This window comes from Nilaparvata lugens, chromosome 10 (assembly GCF_014356525.2).
Source record: "Nilaparvata lugens isolate BPH chromosome 10, ASM1435652v1, whole genome shotgun sequence".
Lineage (NCBI taxonomy): Eukaryota > Metazoa > Arthropoda > Insecta > Hemiptera > Delphacidae > Nilaparvata > Nilaparvata lugens.
The window spans coordinates 38,204,424-38,223,250 of record NC_052513.1 but is presented as its reverse complement, the minus strand read 5'-3'; the positions used below and the strand labels follow the sequence as shown (position 1 = coordinate 38,223,250).

The window sequence follows — 18,827 nt, the reverse complement described above, 5'->3', positions numbered from 1 at the left end:
GAACGGAACTTGATAAACACATATGTTCATCATGTGTATGATAAGTTATGTTCAATCTAATAGAATCTATTTGGATTAAGTTATTAACATTTTGTTGATAACTTTGGTGTAAACGCAGCTTGGGGGTCAGTTGTACGAAAAACAAATTGAATTTAATAACCGTAAAATTATGTAATTGCATTGATGAATTTGGGTTCATTAGTTCATATAGTAATTGTTTCGTTAGATGAGGTCATTTTTTACAGCGGTCAAATTTATTGGATTTTTGTGCAACTAACATTTAAGACTGGAAAACTTGTGTGAAATAGGCCAGTGGTCTGATTAAACATAATCCGTCACTGTGCTCTGTTGTGAAACTTGGGCAATGATTCGGATAACTAAATTTTGGCTTTCGGTTGGCTGCCAAACACGGCGACCACACCGGCAGCCAAAATTGGCTGCTCCATTCTAAAAACAAAGCGACTGCTTAAACTGGCTGCGCGTCCTGGCTGCCTATAGTCCATACAAAATTTATTTACTCAATAATAATTCAGAATTACTCAACTTACAGAAAAGTACCACAGGCTTATAAGCCCAAAACGGTTCCAATTCTAATTTTTACAACAGTCTAAATGTAGCTAGAGGTTATATGTCACTTCAACATTCTTCAAAATCACACACTTAATTTACAATCCATAAACACAAAAATCATTTTTAAATTAGAAAAAAATACTCCTAAATTGAATTAATTACAAATAATTGGAAAATTCCTAACTTTGAAAAAACTAAGAAATTTTGGGACCGAAAAGACAAACACACTATTTAGAACCTATCACATGTTTTTAACTTACTTTTGACTTGGAGGGACATGTGCAGAATAGAAAGGTAGAAAAAATATTACTGCTGATTATTATTATATTATTTGCAGACAATAATTTGCTTCTCAATATTATTTTACCTATAGTGAAGTCCAGGTTATAATGGCAGTGTCTGATTAGCAATGGTATTGCTATCCTTGTCTATCATTCAACAAAGCGGATAGCGCTATCTCTTCCTCGCTTTGCTCTGTTGCCAGATCGTCTTTTAACAATGTAGAATCAATAATTAATAAACAAAATATTTTATCTCAATTATGAAATTATTGATAAATATAATTTCTTACTTAATAAAATATAATTGATTATTTGGAACGAGAATGAACAGTTAATATTACATCAATAAACCTGTATCAGTTACCGTCTATAGAAGGCATTGACAAGACAGAGAGCATCGGCAACGTTTTTCTCCTATCTTTCACCACTGCCATTATAACGTGAACCTCACTCTAGGTACAGTCACAGAGAAGAGAATCTCTTCTCTGTGGTACAGTACTTTTTTCGTAGGATCTATAGCTTACTATCAAAATTATTACAAATGGTCAAATCAATGCAAGAATCGACATGAATTTGCATAAGTAGCAGGCCAAAAATCTTGGATTTGAGCGTGTCGTCATCGTGGAGCGGCAAAGGTAGCTTCAATTTTGAGAGTGTTGAATTAAATGCATGTATTTAAATAGGTCGAAACATACAGCTTCATTAGGTGTGTCATTCATACCCATACAACGCCTCTACCAACAAAGACTCGACTGTTTTTTGAAAAAAATAACAAATTCTTGAAGTTTCAAGTGAATGAACTATAAAAAATTGGGCTTCAAGTGGAAAACTTGATAAAAAATTAACTTGAAAACTCGATATTTTCGAGCTCAAAATTTAAGTGATTTTATTCTATATTTTGTGAATATTTGAAGTTTGGTTTTTGTTTTTACGGAAGTTTCATTATCAATTTATCTAAATTTGAAATTCTTTGTTTTATTCTGATTCATAGTTTTAGATTGGAGATTTGGTGTTGAAATTGAAGTGAACATAACCTACATAATATTTGGACGATTTGTGACAAAATCAGGAAATTGAAGAAGTTTTGGGCAATAGCCTGTTTTTTCTTTTCCGACTATTGTATTGTTCGCTCTAATAAATAAATAAATAAAACATATAGTTTGAAACCAGAATGAATGAAACAGGTGACCTAATACCATTGGAACTGTACTTCCTCTTCAAATCTCATTCTTGATTATTTTATTATTACGACTTGAAAATTTAATTACCTTGTTCTCCTGAGGTCCTTTGTGAAGTAATAAAACCAGCAACGCTGTGTTCTCCCCGCAGTAGTTTTATTTTGTTTATCAGACCAAGTTATTGAAAAAAGTTATAAACTTGGAAACCACATTTTTTGAAAATGGAGCCGCAACAGAATGACTTCCAGAGTTGAAACACGTTTTGTGAGATTTACTATAAACTGTCAGAATTCCTTACAATCAACATCAAAGCTTTTCATTCAAACTTTCAGCATTGGTTGTATGTGAAGCTTTGATGTTAATAAATTATAAAGAATTTTGACAGTTTCAAGTGAATCTCTCTTATAAAGGAAGGAGGTGAATCAGAATATTATATTTTTCTCATAATATGTCACATTTCTCACAATAAATTCCACTTTATCACATGAAATAATCATGCAATATAATGTGCCTAGAAGCTGAAGCTCATTGAGCTCATCTATATATATATATATATATATATATATATATATATATATATATTATATATATATATATATATATATATAAAAGCGAAATGGCACTCACTCACTCACTCACTCATTCACTCGCATAACTAAAAATCTACCGGACCAAAAACGTTCAAATTTGGTAGGTATGTTCAGTTGGCCCTTTAGAGGCGCACTAAGAAATCTTTTGGCAATATTTTAACTCTAAGGGTTGTTTTTAAGGGTTTAAAGTTCGTCTTTTAGCATGTATATTCTTCTTCTCCCAATCTCTTAATAATTATAATTGAAATTTCCATATCATATGTTACTATAGAACTATAATCTAGATAGAGTACCTCTTCGAAACAGTTGTTAACTGGCAACTAAATCAATAATTTTGTCAGGTTGGCATTAAGTTGAGTTGATTTTGTTAGGTTGGCACCAAGTTGAAGATTTAAATGCATTTATCGCGGAAAAATTGATTGGGTACTGCTACTTCAATCCTGGGAATATTATATTACTAGCCGTCAGGCTCGCTTCGCTCGCCATATACGTTTAGCCAGACGTTTAGTCTGGACCCCCGACTGGATTGTCCTAACATGTGATAAAAACGCTCAAATGAAAAATGCAGGCGAGCGAAGCGAGCCTGCTGATCTCATTCTTGGACGATCCAGTCGGGGGTCCAGGGGGCGGAGCCCCCTGGCCAGACGGATATGGCGAGCGAAGCGAGCCTGACGGCTAGTTATATTATAAGATTGAAGATGAAGACCCATCCGTTTTTACCGTCCAGACGCAACGACTTACATACTCCAACTTTTGCTTGAGCAAAAGACTGAAGCCAAACTTGAGCGTCTGGACTGGCCTTTAAGCCATAATGTGAAAATAAAAAAGTCATGTGGGCTATTTGAAAGCATTTATATCAAACAATGGTTATTGCTTGCTATTCAGGTATACTATTGATAACGAGGAAAATGGAAATTATTGTATTCATCAAGCTGAAATTCCTCGAAGGCTCGCAATTAATTGAACACGAGTTCGATACAAAAGATTTTATTAGAAACATTAATATTAATAAAATTACATTCAAACATCAATGAAATTCCAAACTCACTACTATTTATACATTCATTATTTTGGAACGTTATAGGGATCGTTCCAAATCAAATGTGTGAAATAATGAAATGTGTGAAATAATGAAAATTGAACTCATACTGGATAAAATGCTCTTCATAAAGTTTTCAATAGAAATGAATTAAGCCCTGCTATAAAATGAACTTCAACACTACTGTGCAAAAAGAGAATTATTCCATTTGTTCTTGGGAGTGTTTACATAAATTCTTGATGCCAGTTGCACAAAAGCCGGTTAAAATTTAACCGTGATTAATTCCATGAGAATCAATCATTTTGAAGCCTGACGCCTTCTTCTCAAAAAGACCTTCTCTGATTGGTTCTCGTGAAATAAATCACGGTTAAAATCTAACCGGCTTTTGTGAAACTGGGCCTCAGTCTGCTAACGAGTGAACACTCCCATATAAGAATAAATGATAGGTATTTTCTTTCTGCACAGCAGACCAAAAATTCATTGGAAAGGGGTTGTTTAATAAATAAATTTATATTTCTTATTATAAGAAAGCAACTTCAAACAATAATAAGTATATAGGCTAGACTTTGAAAAAATAAAAAATAGTATAAGAATAGGAATAAATTAGAATAATATTTCATTGTCTTTTATGAAACCCATAAATCGATGGTCTTCCTTGGCTTATAGAACTTTTTCTTCTCATAGCTTCATAGAAATCAGTTTGAAATATCTTGATTGAAGGTTGAAAGAAGTTTCATCTCCATGCCAAATTTTTGCCAAATCTGAAAATGAACAATTAAAATTAATTTAATGATAATTAATGAAACATTAAAACTAACAATAAACATTAATTCAATTATTCATTTTTGCCAAATCTGAAAATGAACAATTAAAATTAATTTAATGATAATTAATGAAACATTAAAACTAACAATAAACATTAATTCAATGATTCAATAAATTGTATGAACAACCAAAATACTGGTTTTCAATAAAGTTCTATTCTGGACAAAATATGAATATTATTTGTTCTTATTTGAGTGAGCATACACTGGCAGAATGAGAATGTGTGGGCACTTCCATAAGAAGCAATGATATACTATTTTTCTGTCCTGCAAATCAGAAATTCATTGGAAATCTTTATAATGATTCTGATAATCAACGAACAATGAGCTATGAAATCAATATTTGGACTGTAAATTTTTGGGATGTTTATAAATGTGTTATCATAACCTCATTTGGAATATTTAAATCAAAATTCAGGGAGAAAAACAGTTTTGGGTTTATCCTGTTGATTCTCTCCAAATCATTAATTTAATATTGTGATTGTAGAATGTAGTAATAAGTTAACAATTTCCTGCTGGTGATGATATCTACTTGAGCCCTAGGTTTATGCATGGGTAGGCGGAGCGATAATGATGAGAGACCGATGGAACCATAACTCTAGGTGGGTTCCGAACCAACAAGAAATGATTTTGAAGCTTATAACTACTGTATCAGATTTACTGATAGAATTCATGAATTTTGTGTATTGGAATATTTTATATAAAACTAGAGCTTTTTCAGCTGCTCCTGTAAAAAAATCGATAAGTGTGGAGCAGGTAGCCACCCTTCCAACGGGCGCACAGAGAGTACGTAGCTTAACCAATCCGATCACTTGTTAAAATGTATGAATCCAGGGCTTCTTTCTTTTATTTATAAAATAAAATCATACCCTTTGAAATATGAGAATTTAAGAATTTGTAGCCTTCTCTTATTCTATTATTTTATTATTATCAAAGGGTACTGATCATTTGAATATTACGCTAACTTCTGGGCCAAACACTTCCCAAATCTATACAATTGTAGAGAAGATGATGCAGAGCTTTCGTTGTAATAAAAAAATCCAAAAGATCTCGTTTCAGCTCTCACTTTATCCAATATTTGACTACAATCCAAGTGGTGTCAACCCATCTTTGAACCGTAAATTGTATTAATTTGTATCTTCACTTCACATGTAATAAAACAGTCTTAGCTGAAGCTATAATTCAACTTCATTTTGGCAATAGCTCAATGGATTTTTCTAGCGCCTCAATCTGAGAACTTGTAATTTCAAACAGTAATAATATAAAACATAGAATAGAAAATCGGTGACAAAGGAATTGATAGAAAATTCGTTTATTAAAATGAACAGGAGTTATAAGGTTAACAAGAAATCAAGGCTTTTTGATTGTGTCTCTTACTCCCGATTATATTTTGGTAGACAGTTTGTATAATTTTTTATTTTATAAATTCAATATTCTTTGCTGAGATGTATTTCTTTGCTGAGGATGATTTCCACATGACCTCTATTCTTTGTGTGGACAAATTTTGTAGACACATTGTATAATTTTTTAAATTCATAAATTAAACATTCTCCTTGTTTTTTCAAAATTGCCTTTTTATAGTGATATGTGATAGATATAGTATACTTGTTATTTGTATTTGACTTGATATATAGGCCTAGTTGAATTCGATGAATGAAATAAACCTCTTACTTCTTGATGATGGTGCCCATATATAAGTCTAAGTCTGGTGGGTGGTTAATGGGGTACCGTTCGTAAATGATAAGTAAGTACGGTAATGAATAAATGAATAAAGTAATATTGATGAACACATGAACATACTTTTCAGGTGAATTCTGAACCATTTATTGTGTTCTTTTCAAAAAGACTCATGAAACAACGATCATGTTTTTTTTTTAGATCGAAGTCAATCTCTTCCATTTCCAATCAATTCTAAAATATTGAAAAATATAATTCGTAACAACACTTCTCGGAAGTAGGAACACCAATCAATAAAATATCTTTCAAGTTGTTGAGACTTTAATAACAATTCTCAAAATAATTAGAAAATTCTCGTTCGGTACCATACCAATTTAAAGCAACTTAAACTTTTTGCCATAATTATTTAGTGTGTGTACTAGAATCACAGGTTTCTAAATTCACTCACTCACAATTCTAAATTCTACTAAGATCATAATTCTATTCACTAACAATTCTAAATTCTTAGTTATGTATGGAAAATAATTCTACATTAAAAATTAATATTGAGGCTGATGAGCTCCTCCTTAAAAGTGAAATGCATTCCTCCTTAATTCTCAACAAAAAGTACGTGCTTGTAAAAATATTTATGCAGAAATAAAGTGTCTAGACTACAGAAAAGTTGAAATAATTTTATTCTTATGAAGTAGAGCTAGATACGTTTCAATCAATTATCGTACTATACTCAGATACCATGAAATATATTCCTCCAAAGCCACCAACATACTTTCAATAATATTATAATTGGGCTTCCAAACTTCCGGGCTGACAAATAATTTTTGAATAGTAGCACTCATCGAATTTCCATCTCGCTGTTTACCCTTCTGTTGTCAATATAAGCAGTAGCAGAAGTCTTCGGGGTGATTTCTAGCATTTAATTTGGATTTTCGTTTAACAATAATTAATATTACTAGTAGTTCTGTGAACAGTAGACCTCACGCAGTATTCTCATTCAAAAGAATTAGTACCTGATTGAAACTATAGACCTTATAGAAATACAGCAATAGACTGGCTTCTCCACACATCTGTGTATATAATCACTTGTCAGATGATTTATGATGAATAATTCTATTGTCTGATTTTTATTCTAGTATGAAAGAGGCTCGCTTTTCCTTTTATATTATCCCTGAAATGCAAAATTTCCAAAAACCTTGTATATACGTCGACGCGCAATTAAAAAAGGAACATACCTGTCAAATTTCATGAAAATCTATTACCGCGTTTCGCCGTAAATGCGCAACATATAAACATAACCGTCGACTTGAATCTTAGACCTCACTTCGCTCGGTCAATAATTGTTTCTAAGTGATAAATGATCTTATTTGAAGTAACTAAACACTTTTCATTCAATTATCAAAATATCATGAAATATATTCCTTTAAAGCCAACATACTTTCAATAATATTATAATAGTTTCTAAGTGATAAATGGCATTCACATTTTCCTACAGATGAGGTCGACTATATCACATAATTTGAACTTTAGGATAATAAAACACTTTTCACATGATGACGATATTTCAAATACCATCAAACTTATCTAAGAATACCAACTTACCTCCAAATTTTTCTCTCCACTTTTGAATCACATAATCAACCTCCGACTGATGGCTCCAACACTCTCATTTTTCTCAAAAGTACTCAAATTTCGTTTCACTTTTTTGAAGCACATTCTCACCAGAAACCCGACAAACTGTCCCAACATGTGGGGAGTACTCAGCATTGTAGCACTCATTTTACTGTCTCTCTCACTGCAGTCTTGAAAGTTTCAAACTAAAATCTGAGTCTCACTTTGTAGTCTTGTAGTTGCTGTTAAAAAGCCGAAACTGTTTCAATTCTTACCAACTTTATTCTCACACATTTTTTTTGGACTTCTTTTTCTCCTTCTACTTCTTCTTTTTCTTCTTCTTCATTTTCTTTTTCTTCTTCTTTCACCCCTTCCCTTCGCCACCTTCTTCTTTGTCACGCACGATATTTGCTGTCTACTCACTTCTAGCTATTAAAACCGACACACGTTTTCAATTGTCTGATAAGTCTACTCTGTGTAGTAGTTCATTGTCTTTTTTCACATCTCACACAAATTGTCTGTTAATAACTATTTTTTTCCTCCACCTACTATCAAAAGTCTCATTTTACACCCTGGAATCGAATACTAAAGTACTACTTTTCCTCCCATGGGACTAAAAATAATTCCCAGCGGGAAAAGTGATCACTTTTACTCCCAAGGGAGTAAAAATAAACCCATAAGATTAACATGGGAAGAAGTCCGACAACGCCGCGATTGAAGAATGAGGAATGTGGCAACACTGTCGTGGTCGGTAGAGGAAAAGTAAAAGAGCTTTATTTCGATCTTTGGAATATTTTAGCTCTAGGAAATAAGTAGCTCTATTTCGATTGTTAGGTTATGTTCAACCGTTGGTGGATATGAAAAAGTAGACACCTCTAATTAGCGCGTTGTGCTTCGTTGCACCTCTGCTCACTATAGCAGCCCAGTCACTGTTACCATATTGTCTCGCATATTGTCTGAAGATGTAGTAAAATTATTCATTGTTATAGGTATTGGTGTAGGTGGAGGAAAAATGTTGTGTGCATCACGGGACTAAAGTACTTATTCTCCCTCAGGGAAATTGTCGCCCTCGGCTACGCCATCGGGCGACAACAGTTTCCCTCAGGGAGAAAAAGTTGCACTTTAGTCCCTAGATGCACAAATAACTATTTCTTGACTAGTGCTTTTGGCGTCGTCTGTTCTTTTAATCTTTTTCAATCTTACACGGATTCTTGTATTTTTGTTCTCTTTTCTCTCTATCTCGTATCGTTTTTATCCAATGTTTCAAGTGTTTTAGAAGTAAACATTCAACTCATGAAGTTCATGGAAAGCCAAATAGAGTTATTCTGTCTTAGAAGGGATTAAAATTTCAAGAGCACTACTTTCTTCTTCTTCTTCTTCTTCTTCTTCTTCTTCTTCTTCTTCTTCTTCTTCTTCTTCTTCTTCTTCTTCTTCTTCTTTCTTCTTCTTCTTCTTCTTCTTCTTCTTCTTCTTCTTCTTTCTTCTTCTTCTTCTTCTTCTTCTTCTTCTCTTCTTCTTCTTCTTCTTCTTCTTCTTCTTCTTCTTCTTCTTCTTCTTCTTCTTCTTCTTCTTCTTCTTCTTCTTTATCATCATCATCATCATCTCATCATCATCATCATCATCATCATCATCATCATCATCATCTTCTTCTTCTTCTTCTTTTTTTTCTTGAGTGGTGAGATGTGCTCTTGTTTTGTGTTGGTGGTCACATTGTAAGTGCTGCCACCTACCAACTACTGTGTCAAACAGCTTTGACCAATCACAAGCTAGAACGATGCATGCAGTACACGCCCATTCTCGATTCTGATTGGTCTACGCATAATGTAGACACCATTTTGTGGTTCAAACTCGGATTTTTTGAAGAATCTTTTTGCATTATTATTCCTTATTAACATGTTGGCCAATACATTAATACATGATTCATATATCCAGAATTGATTATTTTCCCACATGCATATGACTATTCCTTCTTCCAATAAGAAAATTTAGAAAATGTTTCAATTTTATTCTCTTCCTTCTAAGTTTCCTTCTTCATCTCTTCATCTTCGCCATTAGCTTCCTGATATCTGTCTTTGCTTATTTTACTTGCCTAATTCAGTTTTATCTCTATTTCTCTCCCACTTCTCCTTTTCTCTCTCTTTCTCTCTCTCTTTTGGTAGAGAGTTAGTGGGAAGGATACTTCGAATATTCTTTCCGAGGAGTGGACATTGATATGTCCAAAGCTCCGCCAATTTATGTAGATGCATAACAATATTATCTATTTTATCTATAGTTATTACAAATTGCTTTTTTTCATATCACATACAGCTCAATAATTATTTTCTTAGTTTATATTTTGTAAATTCATCTATAATTTTGCTGTATGGTAAGCTATTGTATATAAGTGTATAAGCCAGTATATATCGTAATGTACATGAATAAAGTAGGCCTACTCAATCAATCAATCTCTCTCTCTCTCTCTCTCTCTCTCCACACGCGTGTGTTGATAGGAAGGATATTATTTTTGTAACCTTTTGAAAGAGTAGGCATTTATTATTTGTTGAAACACCGCCGATTTATATGTAGTTACATCTCAATATTATAAAATTGATAGCCAAATTGCATTCAATTTTCATTCTGAATGATAATTTTTCATACACTACTTTGTGAAATTCGTCAAATAATTAGCTGATTACTGTTAGCTGATTTACTGTTATTTATTGTAAATCAGAGTTTAAGCCAGAATATATTGTAACTTACATGAATTAAGAACTCTAATCTAATCTCTTTCTCTCATTTCATTGCTCCTATTTAATGCACAGTTTCATTATTACTTCTCTTTTTTTATTAAAAGTCTGATCACAATGTTTTGTAATGGGACCACCTTCATATTTTATCTTCCCTATTTCATCTTCCCTCTATTGTATTTTATTATGAACTTCAATTTTTCATGGTATATTTTCATGATAAGTTTCACTCCACATGGATGCAAATAACAACTTTAGTTTGCTGATGTGATAATACTTTACTTGATGTTGATTGCTCAATATGTACAATATTATTTCCTTCAATATTTTTGTAATTGATTAATACTGATGCGGAACTGAAAATAATTATTTATTTCTTAAGTTTAATTTAATTTTATAATGTCAATTCTTGTAAATGTTACCATAGGCAACAGTCTAGTAACAATTGTCAATAAATATCTTATCTTTTTATCTTATCTCTCACTCTCTCTCTCTCTCTTTCTCTTCATCTTACTTTTTGAAAGAATTTCTGAGGCGCCACAAAACCGTCAACTTGTAAATTCTTCTACTGACGTTTTGGGCGGTAGACTTGAAAATAAGAGAAAATAAAAATAAACTTCAGTGAAGACGAGAGAAACAAGAGACGACTTGAGAAGAAGAAGGAAGAAGAGTGTAAAGAGGAAGAGGAGAAGAAGAAAAAGGTGGAGAAGAAGGAGACGGAGGAGATGGAGAAGAAGAAGTATGAGGAAGATGATGAGAAAGAGGAAGATAAGGAAAAGAAAGAGGATAGAGGAGAACTTGGCAAACAGAAATAAATGTGAGAATTGAAGCATTTCCTTAAATTTGCTTTTAGCAGCCAGCAAGACATGCATGCCACATTAACTGCCAATACATCATTCTCTCCTCTTTAATTTTTTTATTGGCTTCTCTCCCATTTAGTCCCCTGACCCGTCCCTCCCTCACTTTCTCTCTCTCTCTCTCTCTCACTCACACACTCTCTCTATAACATAAATTCCTTCACTCCTTCACATTGTTTAAGTTCAACACCACACACACACACACACCTTAACAGTCTATTCTTGTTTCTGTGTACTAAATTTATAGACATTTCAGATTTCAAATTATTTTTAGACGCTGCTTTATTTAGTATTCGAATTTCATGGAAATTCTTCATGTAATTGTAGAATTTATGGACTGAGTGCCGGTTGCACAACAGCCGGTTAAATTTTAACCGTGATTAATTCCACCAGAACCAATCAGAGAAACCGTCTTTTCAAAACCGCCTTCTCTGATTGGTTCTCGTGAAATTAATCACGGTTAAAATCTAACCGGCTGTTGTGCAACCGGTCTTTCAAATACTCCTTCTCTGTTTCTCTTCTGTATAGGCTACTTGTAATATAAATATAATAAAATACTACACTTGAAAAATAAAATACACTTGAAAATGGCATAAATGTCCGAAACATGTTGTGATAAAATATTTCAAAAAAGGGTACTGAGATTTATATTTTATTTATATTTACTCCTTCTCTGATTGGTTCTCGTGAAATTAATCACGGTTAAAACTTAACCGGCTGTTGTGCAACCGGGCCTAAGAACGTTTTCGGTTAACAGCTTTCAGTACCGGTAGTGAAATTACGTAACTTATTGAATCTGTCAGCATTCCTCATCACTAACACCTATATGCTACCCATTAAAACAATGCTGACAGTTTGAAGTGAATCTCACAGTAATCATTCAAGTTCAAGGAATCGATGGATTGGGATTCCTACTCTATTCTATTCATCTCAATTGAATGAACACATTTAACCTTTGTTGTGACTCTAATCTCTAATGTTACAACATTAATCTAATGTGTAATGTTGAAACATTACACCATTTACATCATTGGAATGAAAAAAAAACAAATAATAATGAATTTATTGCCAAATACAAGAAATATTTTCACAAATAAAAATAATCATTAAAATACAATAGTTTTAGGCGTGACTGATAAAAGAAGCCTCTATACAAGCATAGAAACAAGAAATAAATTTTTTAATCTAATATATTATAATAGCAGTACGGTACAAATTAAACAATAATATTCTGTTGATGGATGATAATCTATGGATGTTGAATGTTATCAATAATCCAAGTACTTGATAAATAGAATATTAATGCACAGAGAAATGATATAATAATTGTCGAGTTTTAATAATAATTTACACACAATGATAAATAATTAATATTGCCAAAATTGGTGATTCAGCCAACTCAATTCTCAATTTTGAAATAATAGTCTATTATAGATTTGTTTTACCCACGATTTTATTAATCCTAATTTGTTTTTTTTTGTTATTTTATTCTCAATAAAGTCTTCCGAAATTTTATTTATTAGTTTATTACTCTGATATTCGAATTGGTGTTTACTAGATGTTAATTAAGTAAAATAAATTATTATTGAAAGCATTTACTATATTTGGCCGTATATTATAAGGGACGTATATTCTAAATGCATTTCAGATCTTGGGATGGACTAGGATCCATTTCGGATCTCACAGTTGATAAATTTTCCATGCTTAAAAAAACATTTTGAGAAGTTTACTGGAATGAACGGTACTACATGATGTTTTTGGATAATACCTATCTTATTATATTAAGCGAGCAATCTCTGTATATATCTGGTTATTTATGTTTTACGGATCTCGAAAACGGCTCTAACGATTGTCACGTAATTTGGAACATAGTTGGTTTATGATTTAAAGATTCGATTGCACTAGGTCTCATTCTTTGGAAAACTCGCTGAACGACATTAAAAGGATAATTCATCCTTGGAAAACAGATGATAATTTCGTCGGCTCTCGATAACAGAAGATGTGTGTGCCTGTGTGGGAGAGGGACAGAATTATTTCCTGCGGTGTAATCATATAATCAATCAGCGAGAAATTTTATCTAGCTGGACAGTTTGATCAACATAATCTGATTTGTTGACATGACATGATAATCCTCCTAAACTAGAGTATATCATAATTTTCAAAGTTGATCATTATTTGACAATTTCAAGTCATTAGTGAGTGTTATTTTGTTATTTAATTTGGTTTGTATATACGGTAATCTAAATTATAATTTTTTTGTTTTCAAATGTTTGAACAGAAAATTGGAACTGAATTCAAGTGTATGGAACATAACCTACTTTCTGGACTATTTATAGTGTATGAATCAAAATTCGGGAAAGAAACAGTTTTGGGCTGTGCTGTTAGTACTTCCCCAATCATTTTGAAGAATTGTGTTTGGTTTCTCAAAAGTCAATAAATAAATAACGAGCGAAGCTCGGTGGCCCGATATTGTTTATAACATGTGCTGGATTTACCTATAATGTGAGCTGTATTCATATTATATAATTATAGCTGAATATAAATTATTTTCTGATATTTTATCAGGTTTTACCTAAAATGTGAGCTGTATTTATATTATGTAAAGCTGAAAATATATTATTTTCAGATCGTTTATCAGGTCTACCTTCCATCAAAATACCTACTGTTCATCAGGCCAGCCTCCACAAAAAGTAGGTAGACTAAAAAGTAGCATGACGTGATAGATTTCAATTATTTGATATTCATCATGAAAAAAACGTCGAAATGAGCTGAGAAAATCGAATTGATTTCTGTAAACCTATTAAAACTTGTAATAATAGCTAATTAAGCGTTCTCTACTTTGGTGGGCCTATAATAGGTCACAAACAAGTTCGTATCTTGATTTTGGAGTTATAAAATTCTGCAACTTTATTTACGACTTTTAAAATTTTACTTGTTTTTTTCTCAAAAGTTCTATCAGAAATCTTGTTTAATCGTTCGATAAACAGGTGGAATCGTTTTATAGTTGAATGCGGTTCATAAACGGGGAACGAGGAACAGATTTAGAATGAGGCGCTATTGAAATGCAATGAAAGATCTGTTATCAGTACATGTTTTTCCCTGTATTAACTACATTGAAATCACCTCATATTGGCAGTATTCCTTGTGAATAGCATCAATGCCTCCCATTCAAACAGTGGTGACAGTTTCAAGGGAATGAGCCCAATAAAAGTTGCGCATTAATGTAATAAAAAACGATATGATAGAGTTCGGAAACAGGTTGAAATCACAGGGGGAAATGGAACTCGTAGTGCAAAAAATGACTTTCAAAATATATGAAAAGGTTACAGTATGGGGTTGTTGATGGTTGAAACATTGAACACGTTGAGTGAGAATTGAATGGTTGGATAACTAGTTGAAAATTCATAGACGGTTGACAAAAACACGTGAAGGATCAACTAATTCTTAGGGTCATTGAAGATTGAAAATATATGAAAAGGTTACAGTATGGGATTGTTGATCAACTGGTTGGAGAACCAGTTGAAAATCCGTTGACGGTTGAACAAAACATGTTGAATGAAGGTTAACTAATTATTCGTAGGGTCGTTAAAAGATTGAATAAGGAACAAACAGTTGATGAGCTAATTGAATGTTCTTGGTTCGTTGATAATTTATCATTTAAAACGTAGTATAAAGTTGTTAAATATCTCATACAGGGAAAATTGAGGTACTGTATTATTATTGACTATAATAGTCTACACATGCCGAACACTGATTGCTAAATTTTATAATGAGAAACCTGTTGATTTGTCCATTTATTTTTAATCAACGCCGAAATGTGTACTTGGAACTACAGGCAAAGATGTTTATTTTATGTATGAATGAATAAATAAATAGAATTTTATTGCCATCTGCATGTAGCAATAAATGAAACAAATTTTATAGGAATTGGAAAACAGGTGTGAGGACATCATAAGAGAATAAATTGCAATAGCTATCAACTCCTGGGGAAATAAAACTCCAGGTGCATATTTTATGGAAACAATCAACTAGAAACTGGAATGTGAGGAATGATCGGAAATTTTTCCTTTGAATAGAACTATTTTTTGGGGAAATAAAATGGAAAAGATGAAGAATGTTGGGTAGACTAAAAATGTTAGAACGTGTGGAATTCAAGGAATGTATCACGTGAAATGTTCCAAGTTTTACAGTTAATTGACATTTTGGAGAAATCGAGTTTTCGCATGATTTGGAAGTTGTAACACCAGTGGCCCGCCGCAAAGTAGACCCACGAAAAGCAACCCACGCCGTGGGATGTTTTGTAAACCATAGCTATAGAATTATTCATAATCAATCAGCTGAGAAGTGGATTATTCATTGCATGTATTACACAGATGTCTAGAGAAGCCTATAGCAATGGTTTACAAAACATCCCACGGCGTGGGTTGCTTTTCGTGGTTTGGCGTGGGTCTACTTTGCGCCGGGCCTTACTGTATAAAATGAACTAAAATACTTAAAAATAAGAACCAGTGATACAATTAGAAGACTAGGGCTCGGTTACACAAAAACCGGTTAAGTTTTAACCGTGAATAATTTTACGAGAACCAATCAGAGAAGGCCTTTTAGATAAGACTGCTCCTTTGATTGGTTCTCGTGGATTTAATCACGTTTAAAATTCAACCAGCTTTTGTGCAGCCGGCACTTTAGCTTGATAAGATTGATAGAAGAATATTTTTTATATAACTCAAATTCAAATTTACTGGTAAATTTACATTTCATTAGCCATAAAATTACAACTAATAAGTCAAAAAAGTTCAAAATTAAATTCTGCTTTAGAGCTTTCTGCTAGTTGCTTTAACTTTGGTCTGTTTTCAGATTATGTGGCTGTGTGGATTTATGTATATTTTATTTTGTATATGTACTATATGTATAATTAAGTTCAATTGACTTTTGTCCATGCAACCAATGTTTGTTTATGACAATAATAAAGATTTTGATTTGAAAATTAAAGCAGGGAAAGGATAGCTGACCTATTTCTTGTGACTAAACAATCAAAACAATGACTCTATGATAATACATTATTAATAACTAATTTTTTTGCTGCTCTTTACGAACAGAGAAGATAAAATCACCTATTTTTATAAAAATCTAATTTAGAAATCCAAATCTTGACGTGAAGCATTTTTAAACCGTGTCATCCTTTGCACGTGCTTCCACCTATATTGAGATTCACTGACAGCATTCTACACCAATAGCTTCCCATTTAACCCATACTGACAGTTGGAAGTGAATTCAAGTGTAAGGTATAAAAACATCACAGCAATTGAATTTTGTTGGAGCCGTTTTACTTCAACCATATAGTTACCAGAAACTGGAAACTTTCCATGTTACTCTCTGATGAGTAAATTGGTAGCTTAACAGTTCCACGTGTTCGGAAGACACCAATTATCTGATTTCAACTTTTTTAGCATCTTCTTTTTGTTATTTCTGGTAGTTGTTCTATTTTTTGGCGAAAATTGTTTTTAATTGGTGTAGACGATCTATAGTTTTCAGGTGAAGTAATATCTCAAGAGGTGAGAAATTATTTTATATGTTTGAAGATTGAATATTTGATGATTTATTATGTAATGTTTAAAAAAAGATACTATGTGATTATTTCTATACAAAATAAACCATTCAAATAGCCTACAGATGGAAATTACTGAGTTGACAAATAAATTCCCGGACTGACAAATAATTTTTGAACAGTAGCGCTCATCGAATTTCCATCTAGCTGTTTACCCTGTTGTCAATATTTGCAGTAGCAGAAGTCTTCGGGGTGAATTACAACATTTAATTTGGATTTTCGTTTTGTCATACATGATATCAGAACCTATTTAATTTTTGAAATATTATTTTGTGAATTGGAAATCTGGTCACAGATTTAATTATTAAATGTAATTGATAAAGCGAGAAGATCTCCAATGTACAGAGATAAAACACACGTTTCATTATTGTGAATGTACTACAATAACTTCATTTAATAATTAAATCCGCGACCAGATTTACAATTCAAAAAATAAAATTTCAAAAATTGAATAGGTTTTGATGTCATGCATGACAGTTTAATAATAATAATTAATTCAAATAGCCCTATTGAAGATTCTGTCTTAAATTTTTTGATTTTTCAATCATTGATGATAGTCTTCAATTGTGAGGTAAAGTGTGAATTAAAGAGGTATAATTGAACGAGCGTTAGCGAGTTCTCACTCTTGACTTACTGAAGGCCAAAGTCGTTGTTCGTATGTTTGTATGTTCTACAATAACTTCAGAGAGAATTGATCAATCTGCTCCAAATTTTGAACACGTATACTTCGAACCTTTTTTACAGGTCGAGTTCGTTGCACGATAGAATCGACTCACTCCTTCGTCCCTTTTCAGGATATAAAAATAACATTGAAAGTGGATTAAAAAAAATGTTGTGATTTAGTCAGCTGAAGATTTCATTGCATGCAATTACTACAATTTTTCCATTCATTCATCCATAACATCAGCTGAGGCTATTTGGGAGCTATCGCACGGACACATGATTTCAGTTGGTTGATATACAACATAATTTACAAATTTTACATCAACAAAATGATGTGGGTTGATATGAATGGGCGCACATATAAATGTGCGGTTGGTATTTTAACATTTATTTATTTGAAATATTTCGCCATTTATTTTCTGTTGGATCTCTATCGAAATTGTGTATCACATGACCACCTTCTCATTTGAAAAAAATTAATTTTGATTCATATGAGAGTGAATGATTTTGAAGCGACAAAATAAGATTTGGAGAGTAATTTTTCATTTTAAATAGGATCCCCCAATGAAGCCTACTGTCAAATATTATTGTAAGAGAAATATCTAAATATTTTCATAATTTTCATCATCACTATGTATAATTAAAACTTGCGGGTTTCAAAGATACAACACTTCAAATACAAATACCACCCTACAATTTAAAACTTGTTGATCGAGTTCTCCAACCCAGGGGATCACTAGTGATAACAGTTTTAACTGTCGGTAAAGATGTTGCCGGAGTAGTCAGTCTCGGCCCTATTTCATGTGTGATGAGGCAGCTGACAAATTTACTTGTTCATCTGAAGGAGTGACTCGTCAAGAAGATCTGGCGCTGCTGAGATTCGAACTCGGGTCACTGGTTTACAAAGCCAGCGTCTAGACCACTAGACCACGACTATTCCACAGAAAAAAGCAGTATAAATAGAGAGCCTCGTAAGTCGGTCGTTCAGTCGAGGCTTTTCCCATTTCTTAGCTGTTCCAACTACCAGGCTCGCATAACATCGTAGCAGATTATAATATAGTGAGGTCCACTGCAGTGGATATACGGCGCTGATGCCGCGACGATAACGCGGCGATAACGCGGCGTTGACAACGCTGAACCAAGTTATACACAGCGTTGTTAGCACGCACAATGGAAGTAACATTGCCCAGTAAACGCGGCGCTACGGGGACG

At 32.8% G+C, this 18,827-nt stretch overlaps 1 long non-coding RNA gene across 1 annotated transcript; it reads right to left on the bottom strand.

Annotated features, from left to right (window-relative positions):
* Window positions 1–3,590: 3,590 nt before the first annotated feature.
* On the bottom strand, window positions 3,591–8,086 carry LOC120353371. Its single transcript, XR_005572316.1, has 2 exons — window positions 7,756–8,086; window positions 3,591–4,419 (listed from the first exon to the last, which is right to left on the bottom strand). It is a non-coding gene; the product is annotated as an uncharacterized LOC120353371 (long non-coding RNA).
* Between the last annotated feature and the right edge of the window lie 10,741 nt (window positions 8,087–18,827).